At 47.3% G+C, this 27,941-nt stretch overlaps 1 protein-coding gene across 3 annotated transcripts in view; it reads left to right on the forward strand.

Annotated features, from left to right (window-relative positions):
* LOC133349539 (glutamate receptor-interacting protein 1-like) overlaps window positions 1–27,941 on the forward strand; it is a 334,917-nt gene that overhangs the window by 135,188 nt on the left and 171,788 nt on the right. The window lies entirely within an intron of this gene.

Here is a 27,941-nt window from a genome sequence, read left to right on the forward strand (position 1 = left end):
TTTTCGATAGCCACCCCTCGTGCGGTTAACCGACAACAGAAGCAGTTCTCTTGTCAATTTCTGTGATCGCTCATCTCACACGAGGTGATGCACAGCTCTGCGAGATTTACAAATGGACGATTCGTCTCACGGCATGACACCCGTGGTAAAATTGGAATTAAACTGGTAATAAAAAATATATCGTAACACGTATATTTACGACCAGTAAAGAAGCAGCCTTCCAATTACTTGTCCACGCCACTACGAGCGGAAGAGCTTCCACTAGAGCAGGGGTCGGAAACCTGCGGCTCTTTAAGGACTGCATTGCGGCTCTTAAAACATTGAGGTTGTTTTACCGAATAAAAAAAAAGATCTTTGCTTGTTATTTTCTTTGCCGACCCCTGACCATGGGAGTCCAGTTTACCACGGGAGTCCAGTTTAACATGGGAGTCCAGTTTACCATGGAAGTCCAATTTACCATGGGAGTCCAGTTTACCATGGAAGTGCAGTTTACCATGGGAGTCCAGTTTACCATGGGAGTTTAGTTTACCATGGGAGTCCAGTTTACCATGGGAGTGCAGTTTACCATGGAAGTCCAGTTTACCATGGGAGTTTAGTTTACCATGGGAGTCCAGTTTACCATGGGAGTGCAGTTTACCATGAAAGTGCAGTTTACCATGGAAGTGCAGTTTACCATGGAAGTCCAGTTTACTATGGAAGTGCAGTTTAACATGGAAGTCCAGTTGACCATGGCCAGGAGTTGGTAAACTGCGGCTGTATAGCAGGATGCGGCTGTTTAAAGACTGCTTTGTGACGTTATGTATTAAGGATCACCACTGTCTCGTATTCCCCACGTGCATCACGGCTCTTGAAACATGGAGCTTGTTTTACCAAATTCGAACAAAAATGGCTCTTCTTGTTATTTTGGTTGCCGACCCCTCCCCCAGGTCTAGAGGATGCTCTAGAGAGCCCCTCCATACGTCCACGCCGGCAGTACATCGGCTCGCTCCCGACATTTCGCGGGTTGTCATCGCTGTGTCTTCTGAGCATTTATGCGAGTCTTAAATAGGGCTCAGTCTGTAATGTCCCGTAATTGTTTTTGTGATTTAGCCAGCAGATCAATGTCACCCGCAAACCACAGATTGATCACCCTGCCCATTTATGGTTACTCCCACATCCACCGCCTCCGGCCCCTTCTGCATCGCCGCTTTTAGGGCACGGTCAAGAGATCTTGTGAATGGTTACATCCCTGTCTCACTCGTAGCCTCGTCCTGAGCCAACGCTTTAAGTTGTTGTTCGACCGCGATGCGCTTCACCTATACTTGCCTTGATCCAGAGTATATATATTCAGGGTCTCCCAGCTCGCACGAGTGTGGGTGGGGTGATACCCATATCCGTGGAACCTCCGTTTATATAAATTACACATGCATATGCAAGGCACCAGTCTCTGCCTATAGATGTTAACTACCTCACCTGGTGTACCTGAGGTTATGGGTCCGATTACGACCCTGTACGTATCTATGTTGAACTTCTTTCGCACCGCACGTTGCCAACCGTGCTAATTGGAGGTGGCGACCCTGACGCCTGTATATTTGGAGTTCCCATGTTCTCCCCGTGGTCACCGTGGTTATGGTAACCACTGCTGACTTTGGAAAGGGGTACCCATTTTTTTTCTCCACTTGCGAGCCTTTTACGCTTGTTCATAATTTACCAGCCGCCGATCCGCAGTTGTGACGCCCGTATTCTAATTCCCGTTTGATTAACATTCCACGTCGTGTCTCGCTTGGAAACAAGAGAGGGCTGTATCTCAACGGGCCCGCAGCTGGGTTCAATTAAACGCAGCATCCATTTGATTTGACCGGCCAACTGAGAAATGAACAGATGTGTCTGGGCATGCACTCGCTCACCTCACTCTCCTCTGGTGTCAATACCGATGAGATGGCGTGGGGGGACAAGGAAAATGAGGGCAGGATGCTTAATGAGTAGCTGATCGGCTGCCCATTTGTCATGGGAGCACTGTAATGATTGTTCAAATAACAACAACACAAACTCCTCTCCGTCTTCGCGCGGTCAAAGGATCATTGGGGAGGACTCATTCTCCGTTGGTGATGCCGATTAAGTAGTGTCAATTACACATTTCTAGGGCGGGGGTGTGCGTGATTTCTGTGATGTACCACAGGAGAGCTGTGTTATATATGAATATAATTTAAGGTGTCGATGATGATGAATTAAGTAGTTAAAAAAAAGTGATGGTTTCCACGTTCAAATGAGTATTGCTGTCCATTTTTGTTATCCATTGGTGGCCACCAGCCAGCATTGAAAGTTGTCTGTAGACCCATAAGTAGCGTTGCCACCTGTCTTGGCTTTCACAATATCGTCCTCTTGTTCAGGTAGCTGTCCTGGGAAATCTGCACGTCTTTCCTGCCTGGACATTAAAAGTCCTGTTTTTTTGTGATTTGCCTGATTATTCACCACTCAAGTCAGAAACTGACCTGCTACACTGCCTCACACAGGCACATTCTTGCTCACACTCCCTCCATGCTCGTACTACCCCTCTGACTCGTATCCACACATAGCAGGCGTATTCCACCACAGGCATGAGAGCAATATCCCTGATGAATGAAGTCACTTGATGGGTACCTAGTGGCCAGGCCTAATGTGCTCCCATGCAAAACAGCAGAATGCCCTAAAGCATTCTCTTTTGCCCCAATTTAATTTATCTTTATTAATTTTTGGCCTTTTTCCCCATTATTCCTGCGAGCAAAATCTGCAGGCGGGGAGGGGGGATCACCCAAGCCTCAGGCCACGTTAATAATAATAATTGTGTAATTTTCATTTCGCACGCCAATTCCAGTCGCCCTCCAGTTTGCATGAAGATAAATGAAAAAAAAGGAACAAACATAAAAACGGCAAAAAAACTAAAATGTAAAAAAAAACCTCACGCTCTAAACCAATGGAACACAAATGAGCAAGAAAAGTCGTGCACACCACGCATGGATTCTGCGACGGCTTTCCAACACACGTCTGTCCTTGCGAGTATTTGCGCGAGCCTCGCACGGGCGCGGATAGAGTCATGAAGTAAGGCATTATCGACTCGAACCACTCATTGCGAATTGAGTGCCCAAGCAGCTGAAGGTTTCGAGTAACAATCGCGTCTCCCGTTTCATCCCCACGGCCCCCATCTTGCCTTCTCCTCGCACTCGCTTTGCTTCGTTCAAAAAACCCCACGCATTCGCCCTTCAAATCCCGCAACCAATCCAGAGTTCGCTGGCCGGTCCAGTTCTTCAATCTGTTCAGCAACTTCGCTCGGCCAATCAGGCCTCAGCCGAGCTCTGCACTCAGTCAATGAAAGACTCCCCACACCATATTTGAATGGCAAGCTATACCACGTGCACCAACATTACTTTTATTAGTAAAAGGGATCACCTCTCAGCATCCTTACATATTTGTAATGAGTTAAACTGAGTCGCAGACACACTTCTTGGAGGCAACACATTTATTAAAATCAACACACGGGGTACTACCCCTTAACACATTAACAACCTATGGTGGTGGACCACCAGGCTAACTACACTAATTACACTGGAATTAGCTACGACGAACCGGACCCTGGCCCGGGTCCAGGTCCATGTGTTGGTGACTCTTGTAGGATGTAGAGCGTAGAACGTAGGTTCTTCAGTATGAACCACAGCAGCTGGTCCCGCTCGGGGACCCGGCTTATATCTTCTGTGGTGGGGCTGGCCCCGCCCTTAGCCACGACCACCTTCTAGAATCCTCGAGCCGGTTCTCGACCCTGACACGTGACCACCCCTAGCCCCCACCTGGGGGCCCTGTGTAGACTTTACCGGTCACGTGTCCTTCGGGGTCAACCAGAGTGTCGTAGGCCTTAGTAACCCCATTCTCATGGCCGGCACTCTCACACCCTATTTTGTAGGGGTCGGCACTGAACGCAGAGCGTGGTGCCATCCAGCGCTGTCAGTCAGCGCTCACCAAGCCGCTCTAGGGCCGGTACTGCACCCACATATACGTGGTGCCCGCGATGGCAATACATCGCACGCCGTGCCTTTCTGAACGCTTGTGCAGCCAATTATTTCACGCGGCTCCCACACTGCCAACGATGCTTCCCTCACGAAGTGCTGGTGATGCATGAGCTAGCACGGTACCTTCTTAAATGACTGAAGTCTATTACCCTGCCGTTAAGGACCTCAATAAAGGGTTCCTGACCGTTGGATACCACTAACGTCAATCCACGACTGACCATGACTGACTTTATTAGAGGGTGCCAAGAAGATTCCTCCCACTGTCGCTTCCTGGTCTAGCGGCTTCCGCAGTCGAAAGGGGATCAACATTTGCGCGCTGGGGGGAATCTTAACCGTTGTACGAGTAAGTGCCTGCACGTTAGCGTAAGCTGTGCACAAGCGAGTGGGAGAAGGCAAAAATGCCATTCGACGGCCGGATGGTAATTCAATGCACCCTTGGTCGATCATAATTTTCAGGGGCATCCTCCCCAAAAATTTAGTCCCGAGTAAGCAAGGAATAGCAAGGGATGTCGATACAAGAACCGGCCCCGTCAATTTGACATCCGCAATGCACAACTCTGCTGTTATTCTCCCAATGATGCCCAATGAGCCGCCATTTGCGGCGAAGCACGGAGCTTCGACAGGACATAAGGTACGACATTTAGGGGGTAAGATGTTACAAATAAATTGTGAGATGATGGTCGCTGACGCACCGGTGTCAACGAACATCCTGATCTCAAACCCCTCTATCAACTCAATAACAGCGGACGAACCTGCGATTGCGGCAACCACTCTATGGGCCAGCTCCGACCACTGACCCGGTTGGAGCGGCTGGTCACCCTGATCAAAGTCCGATCCCTCCCATACTGATGCACGACCGGCACAAAACTTGAATGAACGAGGTGGTTGAGGTGGAATCATGGGACGAGTATGTGATGTGTCGCGACTCACCTTTGGGTGTAGTGAAGTGGAGGACGGATGACGACGGTGGTCTGGGGAGGCCTCGTTGCGGCACACGGCAGCCCAACGAGACGTGTCCCAGCAGGCCGTAATTGTGTAGACGATATATCGTCGTCGTTGACAGCTGGCAGGACAATGTTGAGGTCCTTAGCTAAGGCCAGCAATCTCTCGAGGACCAGCGAGTCGACTCTGTCATGGTCCACCTTAGGAGAGGCAGCCTTCGCTAGCGCCAAACTAGCGCTATGGAAGGTGAGGGGCATCTCGGTTTCCCCTTTCCTTCGTGTAGCGAACTTGTGGCGCGCGATCGACGGTGGCTCGTAAATTTCCGCCATCTGGTCAAAGGCTTGAGTCAGCGTGGCCCTCTCCGACGGCGGGATGGTGAGAAACGCCGTCAAGGTGTCGTCATCAAGGGCGGCAGGCAGTGTTATCAGTGTCTCCGCCTTCGTCCACCCTGCCAAGTCAGTGTTCATCAGGAACTGCTGCATGAAGGCGACCCAGTTGCCTCCGGTGGATGTAAATTCTTTCATGAAAGGCAGTCGTTGCCGGAGAGATGGAACGTCCACAGGCGATTTCGACGCATCGTCAGATTTGGCAGGCTCCACGCTCCGCTCTTCTGATAAGATGGCGGCCTCAAGCGCGGGTTGCGCCACAGAGGTTCCCGCTTGGTAGGAAATGGTGGAGGAAACTTTGTTTCTGCGCGGCTCTCCTGCATCTCCGTCCACCACTGGCTCCTCGTGGTGGAGCTCCGCGACAATGGACGCCGCGGCTTGGAGGAGCTCCGTAAGGCGGGAGTGTGCCGTCCGGCGCTCCTTCTCCAACGGCGGTGAGCCGTCGCGCGCCGGGTCGGTGCACTGCTCTGCCAACAGCACCTCGCCTCCCTCCTCCAGGGTCGCCATTCCCTAGGCTGTTTGAGGGATGAGGTCTTCATCTTCATCGTCCGACGGCCTGGTACGTAGTCTGCGTCGCGTCGTCATGATCTAAGATTTCTAACTTTACTAGAGAATGTTTGGCCACTTCCGACACCAGCTGTAGTGAGTTCAACTGAGTCACAGACGCACTTCTTGGAGGCAACACATTTATTAAAACCAACACACGGGGTACTATCTCTTATCACATTAACAACCTATGGTGGTGGACCACCAGGCTAACTACACTAATTACACTGGAATTAGCTACGACGGACCGGACCCTGGGTCCAGGCCCACGTGTTGGTGACTCTTGTAGGACGTAGATTCTTCAGTATGAACCACAGCAGCCGGTCCCGTTCAGGGACCCGGCTTATTTCCTCTGTGGCGGGGCTTGCTCCGCCCTTAGCCACGACCACCTTCTAGAATCCTCTAGCAGGTTCTCGACCCTGACACGTGACCACCCCTAGCCCTCACCTGGGTCCCCTGTATACACTTTACCGTTCACGTGTCTTTTGGGGTCAACCAGCGTGCTATGGCCCTTGGTAACCCCATTCCCATGTCCGGCACTCTCACACCCTATCCTGTAGGGGTCGGCACTGCACGCAGAGCGTGGTGCCACTCAGCACTGTCAGACAGCACTCACCGAGCCCCTCTAGAGTCGGCACTGCACCCACATGTACGTGATGCCCGCGATGGTAATACATCGCACGCGGTGCCTCTCTATAGCCGGCATTATACAGTGACATCCGCGATGTCACTACATATTCAATGAGCAATAATGTTGGTAGCCCTCACTCCAGGCATACAGGAATAAGTACTCTGGAGATGAGACAATGGGGTACAGATAGCGGTTCTTTCGTGGAGAGTAACACGAGCTCTAAACTAACAACTAAAACTAAACTATTTTTATTCTACCCATAAGGCCCACTGAGCTATATAGCTCTTTTTCAGAAGTGACCTGGCCACAAATGCTAGCCCAATGAAGTGGCTTATGTGGAAATGTGTGGTGGCCTCGAGGGTGCCACCACGGTGTCGAGACAGTGCCGTGTGAGGGGTGGTACTGTAAGGGCGGAGCCCGGGTGTCACTGAGAAGGGGGGTCACATCAGAACGTGACAGCGAGGTGAACCCGGGAGTACACGTGCCTGGACGAGAGGGGGCAGGGGGGCCCCAGTCAGGGGTGAGAGGATCATTTGATGGGGATCCAGAGTCCCCACGAGGGTTCTGGAAGGGGGGCTTTGCCAGGGTCATAGCCAGCCACGCCAGGGGAGTTATAAGCGGGGTCCTGAGAGGGATTGCGGTGCTCAACTCTGGGAATGGAGTCACCGTCCTCGATCCTCGGTCCTCGGTCTCCGGTCTCCACGTGTGGACCAGGCAGCCCGTTATCTGTCCGGGTCCGACTATAGAATTGTCTCTCCGAGTGTCAGTTTAGTTAGCCGTGGTGGTCACCACCCTATGCTGTTATCCTGTTAGTTACCCGTTGTGTTAAATCAACGTGTTGCCTCCAAGTACAAGTGTGTGCCTAAGTTAACACACTACAAATTTATAGCGGCCAAATATTCTAACGGAATGTTTCCAAATGTGGAGGGAAAAATTGGGAGATGCGGAGAAAAGTCCATGTGACCACAGAGAGAGAGAACATGCAAACTTCAAATATACATGCATCAGGGTCGGGACTGAACCCATGACCTCCTGTATACCAAGCTAGAGAGATAACATCTCGTTACCAAGGCGCCCTTACATCTCCACCTAAGATAATCAGTGATGCAGACATGGCAGATTGGTCAGATGCCGTCTATAAACCTCCTGTCCCAGGTGCTGACTAAAGTGGCCCCTTAGGATAGAATCATCTTATTGGGTGACTTTAATGCCTGAGTGGGTCATGACGCAGGAAACTGGGCCAGAGTAATTGGAAGGCATGGGCCAGAACAGCTCAATAACAACGGTAGGAGGCTGCTCCACTTCTGTGAAGCGCATAGGCTTGTAATCGCCAACACGCTCTTTTCGCTTCAGTGCATCCACACAAAATCATGGATGCATGCCTAGTCCAAGCAAGAACATCTGCTGGACCACTTAGCGACAGAACAGTGGATGCGGGCCCATGTCCTTAACACCAGCACCTACCGTGCAATTGATCTGTTCACTGACCATCTGCTTGCTATCCAAACCGACTCACATTCCTTCGTATGCACAAAGGAATGTGAGTCGGTTTGGCGCCTAAAAGGAAAAGAATACAGGGCCTGGCTATGCGTGTCCCTAGAGGAGGACTCGACTGTTCTGATTGCTTGCGCGATCGACCTCGTGCTACGGAGAGCTCAGGCTCCTGGACGCTGCACCGCCATCTAAATCAGGAGGGGGCAAGGTGTGGGAGCCACGGGGAGGCCGGGTGAGGTGAGCGAGGGGAGGTCCGCACCATTAACCGCGCAAAGATTATTACCACGGAGGTACAGTGGTCCCGTGGCCATTTATCAAACTCACGCCAGCACTGCTTTATAACCCTGTAAGTGGGTGTGATGGTGTTTTAACATTGCAGCCCTATTGATGTAGTATTGGCTGCCACTGCTTTGGCCGAGGAATCTCAGTTGATATATCGCTGCTTAACTTCCCCTGCCATCGTATGCACATGGAGTGCTGCCATTTGAAAGCTGAGTGGGGCATCCAAATAGATGCAGCATTTAAGAAGAGAGACGGCTTAATGTGAAGTAGGAGATCCTAGAACAAAGCAGACATTCCACTTGCACCAAAAGAGTGATAGGGCGGCCGGCCTCTGCGGAGGAGTCTTGTGAGCGGTGCCCTTTGGACGACAGCCTGCCACCTCCTGACAACGGAAGCCGGTGGAGCCATGCTCACAACAACAACAATCAGAGCATTTGGCAGCCAAAAAGCAAAAACACACTGGCATGATGAACAATTCGCGTGGTACAATTGTAGTAGCTCTACCTTCACCGCCAGAGAGTCTCTGAGCTCATCCGTTTCTAACATTGAAACAGTGGTGTACATTCCACATTTCTATGGTCGGGGTTATTTAATCAATGGAACAAGCACTATTGCCATCTCGAAATTGATACCCATTTAATTTCCATCAACTATGGAGATATGTTGGGCCAATTGCGATTTTCACCTTTATTCTGATTGTGCGTTGTGCATTCTAACCACAGTGCCACCCAGCCATGCAGCATACAGAGCTTTTCTCTGTGCCTAGTTTGGCAAAGGCACCGTAGTGATATCAAGGCTTATTGGCTTAATGTTCACACATTCTCCAGTTCGTTGAGTTGACCCAAAATGCAAAGCACGTCTTACTTTCACGAATTCAAGTAATTGTAAAAAGAGTAAAGGCGCAGCCCATCAATTGCCTGCTCATGCCACCGCTGACAGAAGTTGCCTGCGCCCGAGCGAGCTCAAGAGAGTGCCCCTCAGAGGGTACGGTATTTTTGCCTCCTTCTTCTCACTGGCCATATGTTTTCGGCAGGGATGGGGAGTGCCTACACGTTACCCCCACCACCAAATGCAACCTGCAAATCAACTAACTGTGATGTACCCATTCACACTGCTGGGAAAACCGAAGTCGGGGTGGGAGGGGGGTGGATTTAATAAACTTGCACCATTAATTAAATTGTGTGGTCCGGCGCACGGACCATTCAAACTGCGGTGGCAGCATCCGTTCAAAATAATAACGAGTTTTTGGAAACCTGAGATCAGTCTTAATACCACCCCATTGGAAATGGTCCCCTGGTATCAACTGACGGCCGATGGACTTTGCTGCTGAGTGTTGAAGGCACGGGGCCGAGTCCAGGGACGTTCATTAATTCACAAGGCACAGGACATTGATCTGCTGCGTCTCATGGGTTTGTTTGTGTGTGTGCGTGTGTGTGCGTGTGTGTGCGTGTGTGTGCGTGTGTGTGCGTGTGTGTGCGTGGTATCATGATACGATATTGATATGAAATATATATGGGGAGCGGTGGTGTAGCGTTTAGCGCGCTGCACTACGAACCTGGCGGCCCGAGTTCGATTCCCGCTCACGGTAACCACCAGTGAGGATTCATTTGAATGGTTCTGCGCCTCCCCTAGGTCGACTCAGCCTCAAATGAGCACCTGGTGCGATGTGTAAACATCACCACTGGGGAGACAAAGGCGGCCGGGGGTGGTGCTAGCCACCCACCCCCTTGTGTGGTGTGCCGTGCCGGCCTTCATAGGTGCTCGCGAACAGCACTTACCCCAACAGTCTGTTAAGGATATACAGGGAATCTTTGTCTTTGTGCGTGGTATGATATTGCACATGAAGAGCAATGCTCTTCCATTCATCTATGAGTCATCTTTTTTCTCCCCCCTTCCCCCTCTTGAGAATCAAGTGGCTAACAAGTAGGTCAACAGCCTATTATGGATGCATTGCGGTAATTGTTCCCAGCGCTAATTATCAAAAGCACAACACTGGCGTTGGCGTTAAAATGCATAGCGTGTGCGCTTGCGGTTGCAACCTTCCACGTTCTATTTTAGGCACCGGGATTTTAGGTTATAAAAGCTCAGCATGGCTTGCCAAGTTCGGTTTAAACATGCATATTTTACGTGTTGGCAAAAATCCAATAACAGGGTATATTCATCCAACGTGGAGCAATGTTCTCTTTTCCAATGTTTGTTTGTTCTCGGTGTACTTGTGTGACATCTATGAATACTGTTGAAAAGCCTCAACATTTTATCTCGCCGATCTAGCTGGCACGCTTCGCGACGATGGGGCATTTAATCCTGCATCACCGGCATTGGCCACGATCAATCCACTGCTGGATGAAGGCCTCCCCAATCCATCGCCATATGTCATGCCCCCCGTCACGTAATAATCCACGTAAGCACCTGCAAAACGAGCCGATTTCATCACTCTGTCTCCGCAGCGGACTGCGACCTCGTTACGCGTTTCTCCCCGCGTTGGCTGCCACTCTGCCGTTGTTCTCCTCTCACCTCGCTGGCCATCATCCCCCGTCTGGCCAACGGGGCCCTGCCCCATCCCAAATTGCTTTTCTTAAACTGGTAACGCGACACGTCTCCTGCCCGTGTGTGTGTGTTGTCTGCTACGTGTGGTGCTTCTTTTTTGTCTCCCAGACTAATGCCAAGCGTAGCCCTGTCCACACTTTCTTTGTGCACTTTTGATCAATGCTCCCGTCCTCCTCCTCATTCTGCGATTGTCCCATCCACATACGTCAGAGAGCAGCCAATGGACGTCGATTCTGAACATTTTCTTCCGTTTGACACTTCAGCAAGTTCGATGACACAGTCCAACCAGATCTTATTTGCCGCTTTACTTCATAATTTTCATCTCTGTGTGCCTCCAATAACTGCGCTAGGTAAACATATTCTGATATTTTCCAATTGTGCCCGTCCAACAGATGATTTATGAATTTTGCAAACGTGTTATGCACGTAGGCTTTCGCGACCAATATTATTCATAATCAACGTTTTCGGGTTAGATCGCGTTATTTATAAATGTGTCGTAACCCTCCACCACCCGACACGGCCAATCAGCAAAAAAAAGTGTCACGTTGACAAAAGACAAATAGTTCACTGCTTTAGCCCACCGGTGTGTTGAAGCGTGGTTTCTAACCCAAAAACGTTGATTATGAAGTGTTATGCACGATTCACAATTCGTTTCTTTTGGGTTAGATTGTGCAGGGAGAGTGTATTTTTTTTACTAAATAAAATAAATAGAAATGACATACCTACTCGAACTAACCTAAGAGAAATTAATTACGAATCATTATATTGGTCGTGAAATCCTACGTATAAAATAATTCCGTGTGATTTTTGTTTTGCTCTTTTACACCATGAGTTCAACTCTGCAGCCTTCTTTGTTGAGGTCTATCATTTAGATCGCAACAACAAGTAATTAATTCCCATTGGACTGATTCTATCTAAGCATCGGATTGAAGAGACAAAAAGGCACGGATGTTAACAGAGATAAAACAAGAACCATCTCACATTCGCTGATTGCGATAATTTAGCGTAATTTTTCAAAAGATAATAATAATGTGTATGCTTTCTGCGAGCAAAACACAGCGACTCCAGTACCAAAAAAACAACCTGACCGTGGTACGCAACATTGCTCGCTCAGACCCAGGGGCCCTCACACAGCTGCTGGCTGACGCCGGCCGTGCTAGAATCCAAGCGCAGCTCTGAGCCCATTATCAAGACGCTCAGTAGAGAAGGACCGGATGCTGCGGTGAGGCGCCCGTGCTGCATACGTTGCGCATACTGCACGGCACTGCTGGTGTAATGGGGCTTTTGAATCAAGTCAACGACATGGACCCTAGAGGTGCTGGTGGGGGGGTCCAAATAATTTTATGACAGGATAGATTGAGCAACTTGGGTGTTTGAACTAAAAATGTGACCGGAAATCATCCTGGACATAATCAGGGGGAGGAGGAAGTTGCAATTATGGGGGCATTTCTGATGGTGTACAGGAGGGGCATTTAGCGAGAATACCATTGTAGTGGCAACCAGCAGTCAACCTTTGGAGGTCAGTGGTTGCCAGATCTGGCAGCATTAGCACCTCTTGATATTAGTGTAGTTCGGCGAGAAGGCAACCATCGTGGAGATGGAGCAATAGGATCGGCTAATGGGTGGGAGTGTGATATGGATCGTAGCAGTCCCGGATCATATGGGATGGTAACAGCATGGTGGGGGGGAGGGGGTCATCTAGCAGTGGCTAGATCATAGCTGCTGATGATGACAACTTAATCCAGTTGGGTGGTGGTGTGATGAAGACTCGATGCCGGTCGAGGGTTCGGCCCCGACTTTGAGGCGTGCTGTATATTTGGACTGTGAGTGTCTCTCTCCCCATGATCATGTGGATTTTTCTCCGGGTCTTCCGGTTTTTCCCTTCACATTTAAAAACATGCGTTTGGAGTATTTGGCTGCTTTAAATTTGCACGCGATAAGCCACTTCGTTGGGCTATCATTTCTGTGTAGCTCAGTGGGCCATCCCTGGTGAAATAAAAACATATATTTTAGTTTATTGTTTCAGGGAAGTCATAAAGTTGTCCGAAGGAATATATTGCCCCTTGCTGTAATCATGTTTAAATCTCCAGTCTCTGTGGGGTTTATACATATGGGTGTCACTTTGCAGGAAATCAACAGCAGATGTCCTATGGGTATCCTTTCCCTGTCATGGTCATGTGGACATTTGAACCAACTAAGCTAAATGCTGCCAAATGCTTATTTATGTATGGAAAGAGTTTTGGCATTTTTACTATTTGCAAATATATGAGTTTCCATAATAGATGTTTTTGGGTTAGAATGCATAAATATAAATGTGTAGTGACAAAGAATCGGTCACGTAGCAGCATAGTGCTGGCTGCTTACAGGGAAGGGGGTCTGCAGCTTCCAGCAGCCCTGACTACCAGCAGGTCACGTGATAGACCAGAGAGGGATCTAGGGGAAGGGTCACGGAAGGGGAACATCGAGAACCTGCTAGTAGGTTCCAGAAGGGGGTGGGGCTGGGACGGAGCCAGGCCACGCTGACAGTATAAGAGGGGCCCCGGGAGGGGACTTCGTGGCTGTCGTTTGGAGTGGGATCCCCGTCGTTGCTGTTGAAGATCGTCGCCATCGTCGCTGTCGTCTCGTCGCCTTCGTTGCTGTCGTCTTCACCTGATATTGCGCTGCTAAACGGTGGTTCGCTGTCTCGGTTCAGCGCCGTCAGTGTCAGACGGCTAGTGTTGTGAATAGGCGAGCAACCTACGTAGAGTTGTGTATAAACAAGACGGACATGACTGTGTACCGGCGTGCAAAGGGCGCTCGATTTAATTAAAGAACTGCCTCCAAGGACTTGCGTCTCCAAGTCAGCCACTACAAATGTATCGTTAATCCCCACCACCACCCGACACAGCCAATTATTACGGTTTGTCATGTAAACAAAACATGCCAATTATTTAGTAGTTGAGCCTACCGGTGTGTTGGTAAACCCACCACAACATTTACAATTTGTGTACTGTAATAGTTAGCCGGAAATTACAATCAGCCTCATCAGGCAACAGCCAGAGTTGTGGAGAAATCCTCCTACTTCGGTCTTAAATAGAGGCATAAATAAACATGATATCTGAGTTTCATTGAGCTGTTTATGACAATCCTGCTGCATTGATTTTAGCAGGATTTTTTTTTCATTTGCAATAAATAACATCTCCACGGTTAAGGCAACCCCAGGTCATGTGAATATCCACACATATACATGAGTCCTCATTTTCAAGAATGACACAATTTCAATTACCGTTTTATCAATGTAATGTATTCACACCAAGTGAGTGGTCACATGGATGTTCACTCTCTCCTCCTCGAAGGGAGACCCTAGTATAAACCGAGTTCGATATCCACATCCACCTTTCCGCTCGTTTTTTAAACTTGGGATTTTGGTTGAAAACACGAGCGCAGTGTGATGGCCAATCGCTGGCATGAGCGTCTGGCATTGGTTATCACGAAAGAGGCATAATACAAATCCCTTACCAACAGTCACAGAATATATCCTGCCAATGAAAAAGCCTGGAAATAAACTCCCTGGGTCCTTTCCCAGTATCGCTATTTTATTACCTCAATCTGACGCATAGAAGGTACGGTACTCTCGGCATGTTTTAATGACCCTTTTCGTCTCAGTTTATGGTAGTAGTTTTATTTTATTTTCCGTGCAGCTGAGTGCAAACACAATCAACTGATGATGGACTTCACCATGCTAGAAAGTACAGGACCTATTCAGATGTCACTCGCCAATGATGTTAGCCATGGCCTGCAATTGAACCCAGGTGGCTGGGTTCATAGCGCAGTGTGTAAACCACAATGGTATGAACCGCTGTGAATTGTGTCTGAAGTGTTAACTTCTCATCTGTAACAAAACAAAAGGCTTAAAAAATAGGGGCTAATCTCACTAATATATTAAAACCCTAAATTTGGAAGTCAATTTAAATGTGAAGTAATTCATTCAGTGCCCCATGGATGGATTCTGAAATGATTTGATGTTAAAAAAAATTCCGTCATGGTTAAAAAAAGATTGGTGATCGCACAAAATGTCTCGCATCAAACACAATGTTCTTGTCGTGAATGTATTGTTTATTTGAAGTGGTACCTTGCTATGCCAAATAGATCCACTGAGACTTAAGTGTCTCGCTTGCAGAGATATTCGGTCTCCGTGGGGGGAAAAAAAGAGTGATTGGCTTACGCATACATAAAGCAGCGCTGGGAAAATTCTGGTAGGTTTCAGAATCGTATTTGATTCCTACCGGTCCACCTGGATTTTTTCTGCAGGAATCACAATTATTCTTGTCCTGTTAAGAAACCCCATTCGACCGGGTGGGATTCTAATTGTGAAATATCCATGTATTGTATGTGCACTAGAATGATGGATTACATTGAAATTCTCTTGCGAATATCACTAAGCCAAGTTGTGGCTATGCTTATCTAAGCCTTGCTAATTCCAGCTGGCCATAATGGTGATTATAGCCAATTCACCATTGAAATTCCTAAATGCGTGGAACGGGCTCCATTCCAGTGTTGGCATTGAGGCGCGAAGGGACAGCTCATGGGACCTGAACAGCCTCGTGGAGGCTGGCTCGGGCACGGTGCTCATCCATACCCATGCCCGGTCAGGATGCACGGGGAATCGATGTGTCGAAACAAGGCTACATATACACGAGGGTGCTCCTTGTATATGCTGTGTATATTGCCTAGGCTTAGCCACTCCGTGCGGCCGGGCCTCTCCCTTAACAAATCCACTGTTTTGCCATTAGCACGGTTCACTATGTACAGTGTGAAAGAAATTCAAAAAGATGAAGAGAAAGATCCCCTGTATAGCCTTAACAGACTGTTGGGGCAAGTGCTGTTAGTGAGTAGCACCTATGAAAGCCGGCATGGTACACGAGGAGGTGGGTGGCCAGTACTACGCCCGACCTCATTTGTCTTCCCAGTGGAGATGTTTATACAATGCACCAGGTACTCATTTGAGGCTAACCCAACCGGCTCAGATATATGTCACTTGTATTGGCCGTGAACAGGAATCGAGCTCGGGTCGCCAGGTTCGTAGCTCAGCGTAGAGCTATTACTGCTCCCCTCCTAGAAGTAAATAAAAATACAAATTTCAACACACTTACATATGTAGTGAATCATTTCAGAGACACTATTAGGAGGCAACAACGTTTATTCTACACTTAACACGACACCGTTACACTCGGGACTAATACGCCTGTCTCTCACTCTTGTTACCCACGGGACTATAATACACCGATCTCTCTCGCATACGGGATAACTACAATAGGGTCAGAGCAGTCACGTGCTGTCTGTCCCACGAAGATGGAGACGTAGCTCCTCGGTTCCACTTCACCCACGGACAGCCCCGATATGCGATTTGGGCTCCCATTTTACTCCTCTCGGTGCGACATGGCTCCAGCCTCAGCCATGCCCCCCTTCTCGAATGTTCCCGAAGGCTCCCGACAAGCTCGCACATGCTACCTGCCCGGCTCCCCCCTTAACCACGCCCCCCTCAGGAACTCTCCAGAAGCTTCTTGACTACACTACGCGTGTCCCCTCAGTCACCTTTTCCCCCTACCCCTCACCCCGGCTCATCACACGCTTCACCCGGAGCCGGGGTGACTCGTCCTCACATCTCCCCTCCGTCAGCCGCCCTCACCACGTTCCCTTACTAATTGGCTGTGTCGTGTGGTGGTGGGTTAACGATGCATTAATACGTACACGATCTAACCCAAAAAACCTTTACCTTGAATAATATTGGTCGCGAAAGCCTACTAAGTGTTAATCGCATTATTATACAGTATGTACAGTGAGGGAAAAAGTATTTGATCCCCTGCTGATTTTGTATGTTTGCCCACTGACAAAGAAATGATCAGTCTATAATTGTAATGCTAGGTTTATTTGAACAGTGATAGACAGAATAACAACAACAAAATCCAGAAAAACGCTTGTCAAAAATGTTATAAATTGATATGCATTTTATTGAGGGAAATAAGTATTTGACCCCTCTGCAAAACATGACTTAGTACTGGTGGCAAAACCCTTGTTGGAAATCACAGAGGTCAGACGTTTCTTGTAGTTGGCCACCAGGTTTGCACACATCTCAGGAGGGATTTTGTCCCACTCCTCTTTGCAGATCTTCTCCAAGTCATTAAGGTTTCGAGGCTGACGTTTGGCAACTCGAACCTTCAGCTCCCTCCACAGATTTTCTATGTGATTAAGGTCTGGAGACTGGCTAGGCCACTCCAGGACCTTAATGTGCTTCTTCTTGAGCCACTCCTTTGTTGCCTTGGCCATGTGTTTTGGGTCATTGTCATGCTAGAATACCCATCCACGACCCATTTTCAATGCCCTGGTTGAGGGAAGGAGGTTCTCACCCAAGATTTGACGGTACATGGCCCCGTCCATCGTCCCTTTGATGCGGTGAAGTTGTCCTGTACCCTTAGCAGAAAAACACCCCCAAAGCATAATGTTTCCACCTCCATGTTTGATGGTGGGGATGGTATTCTTGGGGTCATAGGCAGCATTCCTCCTCCTCCAAACACGGCGAGTTGAGTTGATGCCAAAGAGCTCCATTTTGGTCTCATCTAACCACAACACTTTCACCCAGTTGTCCTCTGAATCATTCAGATGTTCATTGGAAAACTTCAGACGGGCATGTATATGTGCTTTTTTGAGCAGGGGGACCTTGCGGGCGCTGCAGGATTTCAGTCCTTCACGGCGTAGTGTGTTACCAACTGTTTTCTTGGTGACTATGGTCCCAGCTGCTTTGAGATCATTAACAAAATCCTCCCGTGTACTTCTAGGCTGATTGCTCACCGTTCTCATAATCATTGCAATGTCACGAGGTGAGATCTTGCATGGAGCCCCAGGCCGAGGGAGATTGACAGTTATTTTGTGTATCTTCCATTTGCGAATAATCGCATCAACTGTTGTCACCTTCTCACCAAGCTGCTTGGCAATGGTCTTGTAACCCATTCCAGCCTTGTGTAGGTCTACAATCTTGTCCCTGACATCCTTGGAGAGCTCTTTGGTCTTGGCCATGGTGCAGAGTTTAGAATCTGATTGATTTATTGCTTCTGTGAACAGGTGTCTTTTATACATGTAACAAGCTGAGATTTGGAGCACTCCCTTTAAGAGTGTGCTCCTAATCTCAGCTCGTTACCTGTATAAAAGACACCTGGGAGCCAGAAATCTTTCTGATTGAAAGGGGGTCAAATACTTATTTCCCTCATTAAAATGCAAATCAATTTATAACATTTTTGACATGCGTTATTCTGGATGTTTTTGTTGTTATTCTGTCTCTCACTGTTCAAATTAACCGACCATTAAAGTTATAGACTGGTCATTTCTTTCTAGATTTGAAGCTTTCGTGACTGCAAGGATTCATATTCTTAGGTTTTTTTCGGTAAAGTCACGTAGGTAAAGTTATTAATTTTAATTTTTTACCTACGTGACTTTACCGAAAAAACCTAAGAATATGATCATTTCCTTGTCAGTGGGCAAACGTACAAAATCAGCAGGGTATCAAATACTTTTTTTACCTCACTGTAGTTCTGGAGATCTAAAGTCGTTTCAGAATGCACCCATTAGAAGGCACATAATCAAAGCCTGCATGTGGCTAGTACATGATTCACAATCATAAGACTGTCTCTCTCCCCCTCTCTCTATATGCCACGTCCTTTATCAAAGACATCAGCGATCATGACCTTCCATTTAGCTCTGTGCACGATATTACTCAAGAACTCTGCATGAGAATGTCCTCCAAGTTGCATCCAATTGTTCAAATTGCCTTATACAACTTATCGTACTAATACATTTCCCAGTCAAAAATTATATTGCATCTCTAAATATAAAAAGTCATAAGACTCCGCGTTCAATTTCCAATCTGGGCCGAAACTGCCCCCCTCAGCCTTCAGGGGCCAGGTACCAATCTGCGGAAAGCCAACGGTGGTTTTATTACACAGGGGTAAGTCTCTTACAGCTTCTGTTGGCAAGGGCAGCCAACATAGACCAGCATTGCCCAGTGGTCATATCAGCACTGAGACATTATTTTGTATCTGCAAGGAGATACTTATATATTCACTCAGCAATCTTATGCACATACACACATATGACTGTATCCCAATGTACTTTGTCCGCTCATTGTCTGCAAATATAAAGGTTTCGTTCACACGGAAACTCTTGACCGATAGTTGTGACGAGTGTATATTAAAAATCTTTGCATGTTGTAGTGTTTAAAAACTCACGGTTTAAGTATTATTATTTCGGACGGGGAGAGTCTCTGCGCCGCGACGTCGCCACACAGCGAGCGTAAAGCAAGTAACTGATAGTACCATTACTACGACTACTACTACCGCCAAAACAAATTCGTTTAATAAAACGAAGAAATCAAAGAAATTGAGGACATTGCGCTCATTACATACAGCTTGCCAAAATTAACCGCAATACCTTGATGATTTCGTCAAGGGGCGTAAACCATCACGCGAACTCCGGTCTTCCTCGCAGTGGTTTTTTTCTTACCATCGAACAAAGACGGTTACTGCATTGTGCAATTTCAGATGCACTTCTGCGGCCATCTGGAACGCTCTTCCTTCCGATATTAGGAAAGCCACTCGGGCTATGCACTTTTAAATCGAGATTAAAGACTCATTTCTTAAGATCTGCTTTTTGTCTTTCGTTTGTTGTCATTCCCCTGCACCTGCGATTCGCACGACTGGCTACGTACGTTGCGAAATAATTTCAACATACCTACGTACATACAAATTTCCCGAATCACGTTAGATTATGTTTAAAATGATTGCAATCATGGTTCAAATTAGTGTAAATGCCAAAGCCTCCCAAGCAGCAAAACGTAATTTGCTTATCGAAGATCCTCGATCAAAGCCATTCTGCTTGACTCCCTTGTTTCACTTAAAGAGTGGTATTCAATATATTTGGCAGCTGGTTGCATGTGGCACCTCAAGACAAGTCAATATGGTTTCAGCTTAACAGAAAAATGTAACAAATGAACGGACTTTACTGTAAGAGCCAATTTTCTGGGAATCTGCACGACTCTATCCCAACGGGAGTCCTCTGGATTGATTGATTGATCTGCGGTTCAAGTGATTGACACCTATTCTAACAAGAAGCGACTTCGTGCACATTTTCTCTGAAATAGTTTCCTGTAACAAGGGGTTGATGAAGGGAGGAATTATTATTCTTCCCATTTTCTCAGAAGTCCTCTATTTTAGGGGCCTATGAGAAGAGAATTGGGTTTTTAGATTTTGCGTGTTAAGAGACTGGAGAGTGATACTACCGTGTATGTTTTTTTGCGGTTTCACAAGATACTAAAAAAAAACATACAAAAACAGCTTTTTACGTTTAATTGTATGTCCTTCCCCCGCACCGCTGATAAGCACAGTTGGCTACGTATTGTGCGAAATAAATGAAACGCACATATGTACGTAGTTATCCAATTTGTTTTCGCATAATGAGTTCCTTAAGAAGAAGAAGAAGCTCCCAGCGCGTGGAGTGAAATGCGCTGACATACGTTTCAAACAACATGTAAACATCTTCTTGGTTCTTTCGGTAAAGTCACGTAGAAGGGAAGTAATGAAATAATAAAAATAGAACACAATAAAATCAAATTATGTTTTATTTTTATTACTTTATTACTTCCCTTCTACGTGACTTTACCGAAAGAACCAAGAAGATGAATCCCTGCAGTCACGAAAGCTTTAAATCGAAACATGTAAACATGTATAAAAAGTATCTGAATCTTGATTTATCCTGGAAGAATCTGATGAGCTATGAAGGTCTTTTTCACAGATGTCCAGTAGGGGCGGGTCAGCGAATTCCATCAACAAATAATACACAGCCTCTGTGTAAAATCCTATCAGCATGTCCTGAAGAAGTGCATTATGGTCCCCTTCTCTCAATTCACCATCAAAATATATTTCAGCAAATGTGATGGACAGCAGTAGTGATGCAGAGATAAACAACTGTGGACCGGTTTTCATCATCATTGGGACTCATAAGCACAGTGCGGTCAAGTGGGGACTCCATATATGTGGTCTCCAGAGGTAGCCTTTGCAGCAGTGAGTATCGGTGACCTGTACCGACCAGCGTGGTTGCAGTCGGTTCAGACAACCCAAAACAACCCCCACAACCAACACAGAAATGGGGAGACATTCATGCATCGGCGGATTGTTATCGGGCTATATTTTTGCTTTCACTTTTTAATTTAAATAAAGCATTGCATAAATCACGTGGAATCTCAGTGCATATTACTATTTTATGCAGACCTGATTACAGATGGCTGCCCTCATTGACAGCGGTCAGGTGTGTAATACACGGAGTGGATATGAAAAGGCCAGCGGTGGTGAATTCACATCTTTAATTCAACAGCTGTCATGAGCTTGAAGAGCTTTGGCCTAGAGGTAGCATAATTCACATTCACTCTGTTACCGTGGGCATCTCTGAGAATAATGCCGCCAAGGGCATGAGGTTGTCCTGAACTCGGCGGTCCCAGTTCTCTCCAATGAAAGGCTGCGAGGTGAGCAACAATACCTCTCCCCCCTCCCACGCGTGATTAAATGGTACATGCCAACATGTCCTGTTCACTCAACCTCACACCAGAAGGAATATTGAGGTGACAGACTTAAAAGGGAAAACGGAGAGTGATAGGGAGAGAGGGCAGTTGTGGGGAAGGGGTGGGAGGTGGGGGGGGGTAGGGAAAGATACAGGGAGAGTGAGATGGAGAAAGGATGAGAGATGTCTGGCAGTAGCAAAAATCAATTGGCCCTGTGGGAAAAATTTAGCTGCTTCTTTCATTTACAGATGTAATTGCAAATTTTACTGTGGCACTATTTCATGCAGGTTGAATCCAGTAAAATAGAATGTACTTTCATCTCAGGTTGGTGGATGCAATTAAAAGGGCCGCCGAAATAAATCTCGATACCTTTCCCATAATTCCCGAAGCTCGTTATGCGGCGTGTCTAAGAATTGAAAATGTGCGATATTCAATTATGGGAAGAAAGTGTGTGGCCTTGAAACTTGTAGTGGCCTATAAATATTGCCGCGCGTGCCGTGGACATTTTTTTTGTTAAAGTCCTGGAAAGTTAAAGCGGCTTTAGGCAGCAAGGGTTAGGGTCTCTATCATGGGAGGGTACACGTGGGGAAAGCCCACTTTTTAATGGAGTGCATCGCACCCGCGTATCGATCGGAAGTAGACTTGGGAACAGTGCTTAAGGCGGGCCATAATTTATCCCCCGTGGCCGCCACACTTGTGATTAAAACGTCACGCTGCCCACGCTGGCAATCGCAATCGACAATGCTAATCGAAATGCTGTCTCATTTTGACCAATTAAGCACTGTAATTGCTGAAGATTATTAAGGGGGTTTCGGGTAATTTTACACGCTGACAAGAACCCCACTGTCAAATGTGCGAAACCTGCGTGTGGTTACTAAACCTTTGTGTAATTGACTGGACGTCTTCATTAAGAGGCAAAGCTAATGGGGCATTCCGGAAGTCCACAAAAGTGTTAATTGGAAGCCACGTGCAGAGTCTGGTGGCTAAAAGCAAAGCAACGTCAGGACCAGATGTTGGGCCCCTCACCATGGGACTGTGGATTTCCCACCACTGGCCTATGACTGCCAACAGATGTGAGCAATGACCACTGCTCACGTGATGGAGGAGACTTTATTGAGCACCTATCGATGGGCTGCAGGTTGCACTGGTGATGCATTTAACACCCAGTAATTTTCTCGCGCTTCAAGACACCGCGTTGTGAAATGCTTTCCTCCAGCTGTAAGTCATTCATATTGTTCTGGCTGACTAAAGTGGAATACTTTTTTGAATAATTCACAGCCCTTTTTTCAATCCACCGCTGGATGGATGTATGTTGAACTTCTTTCGCACCGTACGGAGCCAACCGTGGTAATCGGAGGTGCAGATGAAGGCCTCCCAATGCCTTGCGGTGACGAGGCTTGTTTGACCATACTTCACCACGTTGGTCAGTTGAAAAGGGTGACCAACGACTAGTTCAGATAGCACTGATCACCAATGTCAACTGTCTCCAGGAATTAAACTCGGGTCGCCAGGTTCGTAGTGCAGCGTGAAAGCGGTCTTCGAACCGCCATTCCACTCGCACCCACCCGGCCTATTCATTACAAGTGCCAAAAGCAGAGGGAGACAAAATAATGCACCTCAATGCAGCACCTCATGCAAAATAAATTCGAGTTTCGGTTATGGGGCAATGTTAATGACGGTGGGATGTTTTCTGTCTTGCCCGACACAATGAAGTCAAAGTGATTTATTGGTTTACACGTTTTATATATATATGAGACGGTTCTCCACCTTTTAGTTATCGTAACAAAAAACAGACTATCGTGCTGCGAGCGCCTGGAGAGAACACTCTTGTTTTCTGTGTAGACATCATTGTACTTATACCCCCGGAGCATCCGAGCGGAGGTGGGATGGAGTGCGGAGCTATCTCGGTCGATCCATCAGCATGGACGCTGCATATCCCACGCACCCTCTTACACATTCATCCATCCCCCTGTACCCTATCTCTATGGACCACCACTCCCCCCCCCCTTTCGCTTTTTCGTGCACTTGCATCCTGTGGGTTTGTGTTATGAAGCCTCTCTTGTACGTTGTTCCTGCAGAGGGTTGCATCAGTATCCCGTTGGTGTCTTAAGTTTAAAGTGTTTCGCGTATATGTGTGTGCTTGGCACCTGGGTCTGTGCCGTGACCTCCTGCCAGCAGCGAGTCTTCGATTGTTCACGTGGCCTCAAAGTGCACCTGGCTTGGCACAGGCGCCATGGTGACTTCACCGTCACTTAGTGGCGAATGGCGGGCACTGGTATGGGGCTTGTTTGTCTCTGCTCGTGGGAGAGCGGTGCCGCAGCGGCTACTGCACCGCACTACGAACCTGGCGACCCGAGTTGGATTTCCACTCGTGGCCAATAACAGAGGTGAATATTTGAACCGGTCCTGGTTCTCCCCTAGGTCGACTCGGCCTTAACGATGCGTACCTGGTGCAGTATGCAAACATCAGCACTGGGGAGTTGGCCTTCAATTGCTCGTGCCGTGCCAGCCTTCATTGGTGCTCACTAACAGCGCTTGCCCCGACAGTCTGTTAAAGGCCATACGGGGGATCTTTGCCTTTGTCTCTGCTCAAATGGGAATTGGGAGGTGCATTCCACTGTTATTACCGCAGAACCAATAGTGGAAATTCCACATTCCTATAGCAGTGCGATTGACTGCCCAGGACAAATCATGTTGACTTAATGCAAAGTTGTCGCTTGTTAGGGTGCGCACTACAGAGTCAACGGTGGAAATTCCACATTACAATGACAGTGCCGTTCACTGTCTAGGACAAATCCTGTTGACTTTATGCAAAGTTGTCGCTTTGCAAGCAAACTCACGGTTCTTCTCGCTCTTCGGTCGGACTGTCTGTGCTTGTAAGCACGCAGTCGCCTTTCCCAGCGCCTGCTCGAGTACGCGTGAACTCGGGACACTTTAGATTACTGGCGGTCACCTGCTCGGTGCAGTGTTTGTGCAGCCATCCACATAATGAGGTCATTATTCTACGTCGTTAGTTATGAGAGGCTTTGCGACTGGCCAGCAGTCACAGGGTTGAGAGTTCACATTGCATGGAGGCAAGGGAGGTAGCCGCCTCGGAAGGAAAGCACATTAGGGCATGGAGGATGCAGTGGCGCAGTGGTTAGCGCGCACAGCCATGCGGACCCAAGCGACTGAGTTTGATTCCTGCCCATGGCTGATAATCAGTTTGTGAGTGAAATCTGAGTCGGGTACGCCACGGTGGCAAGACGTGGGTTCGATCCCGACCCTGACACCTGCTGTATATTTGCAGTTTGTATGTCTCTCTCCCCGTGGTGGCGTGGTTCTCCGGTTTTTCCCTCCACATTTAGAAATATGCATTTAGAGTATTTGGCTTCTGTAAATTTCCACATGATAAGCCACTTCGTTGAGCTATCATTTGTGGCCAGGTCGCTTCTGAAAGAGAGCTATGTAACTCAGTGGTAAAATAAAAAATAGTTTAGTTTACAATAGGTTCTGGGTCTCCCCCTTCACCAACCCGCACTGATCATCGCTGTGAAGTATGGACAAATCAACCCCAATGACTGACACAGTGTGGGTCAGCGTTCATCCAGCAGTGGATTAAAAATGTTTAATTATTATGATTTTTGTTTTAAATTCCATCACTCAGGATCGATTAATTACTGGATGAAGGAAAGCTTCAAGCTGCAAATTATATGTATTCTTTATTAGAACGTGAACTTTGCTGGATTGACTACGAATTGTAAATAATTGTACCGAGCTTTTGCCACATACGCCACTTGTGTGTGATGCTTTGCAGCTTTCGAAACCCTTATGCCATTTACCGATCCTGCGTGTATGTAACTTGAGCTTGGTGGTTACACGGCGGAGCGCCTGCCTGCCTGACAATCAAGAGGTTACAAAGCCCATTCAGGCCTCGACTCATCCCATCATCCCACTGAGCCTGATTTTAAAAAAGTACCACTTTACCGGAAGTCAGCAGTAGTTTTCTGATTGAAAGAATGGTAACTTGTCATAGCAATGCGGAATGTCCACCTACAGTATGGAGATGAGAACTACCCAATGCTTGTTTGAATTAGAGGACTTGAACTAAACATAGCGGTCACGGTTGTAGATGTGGAAAATTGCGAGTACATCACCTTGATACGAGGAGGTGCCATTTCACATTGGGTTGGCGATTTTACGATGGCGTGTTGCTAAAGGGGATAGTGTTCTCCGTGCATTTATCTCAATACTAAGCAAAGCAGCAAAAGAAATGCCAACGTCCTTGTGTATCTTAATGTCAAAGGGGCACTTCATCAAACAAATCAAATATATTTTTAAAAAGACAGACCACGTAGAAAATGTCACACGGTTTATTATTGCTGGTCGTCCAAGCGGCACGGATCCTCATGAAGCAGAAAACGAATTGGACCGGTGCATACGATGTTTGTGGTGGGAAGGCGCCCCCACACACGTTGCGATGCTTACTGGTTATGTGGTAGCAGAAGGCGATCGCGTCAGCCGTGAGTCCACAGCTGCGCTTGCGTCTTCAAAACGTGGCCGTACGTGCCTTCTGTTGCCTTTGGCACGGGATTGACAGCCGGGGTTTGGCAATGTTTGAGCAACGGTGGACGTTCCATCGGCGAGATGCATGTTTCGGAAGCGTGCGTGCATGTGTGCTGAGGCCCATCTTTTTACACAGATCATTTACGAGCATCCGTGAGTGGAGATGTGTCGCTACAGAAAAAAAACTTTATTTTAAAGTGATGTGAATGTGTAGTGACAGCAGCGCAGAGCTGTATGAAGCGCTGAGTGGTATTAGAAATGTCTGTGTGCAGCCAGACCTTTTGGAGGAGAAAGGAATTCATCCAAAATTGAATTCAGGTCGAATCTATAACAAACTTGCCAGCTCATGATTGGCTACTCAAGATCACGTGATGGGACATGTTAATATCAGACCCTATACCAATATAGTGGTCACTTTTTCTCCTTCAATTCAACCACATTTTTTAAATTGTATTTCTCTGGTTTTAATATTCGTATAAAAATCACATTTTATTGGATTGTTTTAATAATGATGATAATCTATTAGTTCACCCTTTCCCATTCTGAGACGACTGCAAGTTGCAGGGTGGGTCCCGTTCACCGTTAAATATGGGAACGCGCAAGCGGTTCACCGTTAATTTTATTTCGATAGGCGTAGCGCCGTTGTTTTTAGAGACATTGTACTCACCGCGGATAACTGTAGCTACACGACCGCACTATGCCACACGCCCCTCCCGCATGGCCTTGTGGGAGCCTCGGTACCGATAAAGTAATTTTATTCCAGTTTTTCTGAAGATATACACAGACGTCATCGGAACGAGAAAGGGTTAAGAGGTGCTTGCTATGAGTCAGCTGAACCCCGTATATTTCGCGCGGGATCTGTTGAAAGTCTTCAGCATCCAAGGAGTTTTAGTAAGCCTGTAAATAACATGTAATCTGTACTGCTGCAAATGAAAGCCATCCAAGGCATCAAATAAAAGAGGATTTGTATTTACTGGAAATGCAATTATTCCAAGGTCAATAGAATGAGTACCACTTTGTGATGTGTCAACAGTTGCCCTTTACTGGAGACACTGGTCCCTTCCATGGGAATGTGGAATTGACATCTTGAGCTCAGGGACACCACGGTAGATGAGCACCCGCACCTTTGATCACTCGAATCGTTTGTCAAGGATGCACATTTTGACCGGAGCATCTATTTCCCACGTACATTTAGAGTTTCACAGTCATAAGTCTTTGTCGAAACTATTTACTCCACAGGGTGATCCATTTATAGGCACCCCACTAAAATAACAGATCGACATCATAGCCTCGACACATCTCCCTCCAATCTCAATATGCTAATTAAATATATTTAAGCACTCTCCTTATCTACACGTCCAACATATGGCCAGTTAGCCATACGCTGGCCACAGTGTTGAGAAGCTACAGGGTCATTATAAATCAGCGGGGCTGTCTACAAATGCTGTTGTCATATATGGGGCGGAGTGCACAGTACCCTGCCCCAGTGGCCCGGAGAGAATTGAACGTAAGGCATTTGAGGTTGATTGATGATTCAGCACTCAGTCATTCACTCCAGTCACCGCTCACCGGCAGTCAGTTGCCTGCTTATCACTTTTCTATCGCTACGACTCCTACTCCTACTACAATGGGTACGGTGTCCATGAACTTAACTCATTGATTCCTCCACGTGTGTTGAGGACTCGATCTCGTGGCGAGATGTTACCTATCTTGCCTGGTATGCAGGATGACATGGGTTCGATCAGACCCTTACGCCTGTATATTTGGAGGTTGTGTGTCATTCTCCCCATGGTCGCGTGGATTTTTCTTTGGGTCCTCCGGTTTTTCCCTCAAATAATAATAAACACGCGTTTAGAGTATTTGGATGCTATAAATTTCCCACGTGAGAAGCCACTTAATTGGGCTATCATTTGTGGCCAGGTCGTTTCTGACAAGCAACTACATAGCTCAGTGGGCCTTTCCCTGGT

The sequence above is a fragment of the Lethenteron reissneri genome, chromosome 30, assembly GCF_015708825.2.
Source record: "Lethenteron reissneri isolate LAM-NWPU_2019-01 chromosome 30, ASM1570882v1, whole genome shotgun sequence".
Taxonomy (NCBI): domain Eukaryota; kingdom Metazoa; phylum Chordata; class Hyperoartia; order Petromyzontiformes; family Petromyzontidae; genus Lethenteron; species Lethenteron reissneri.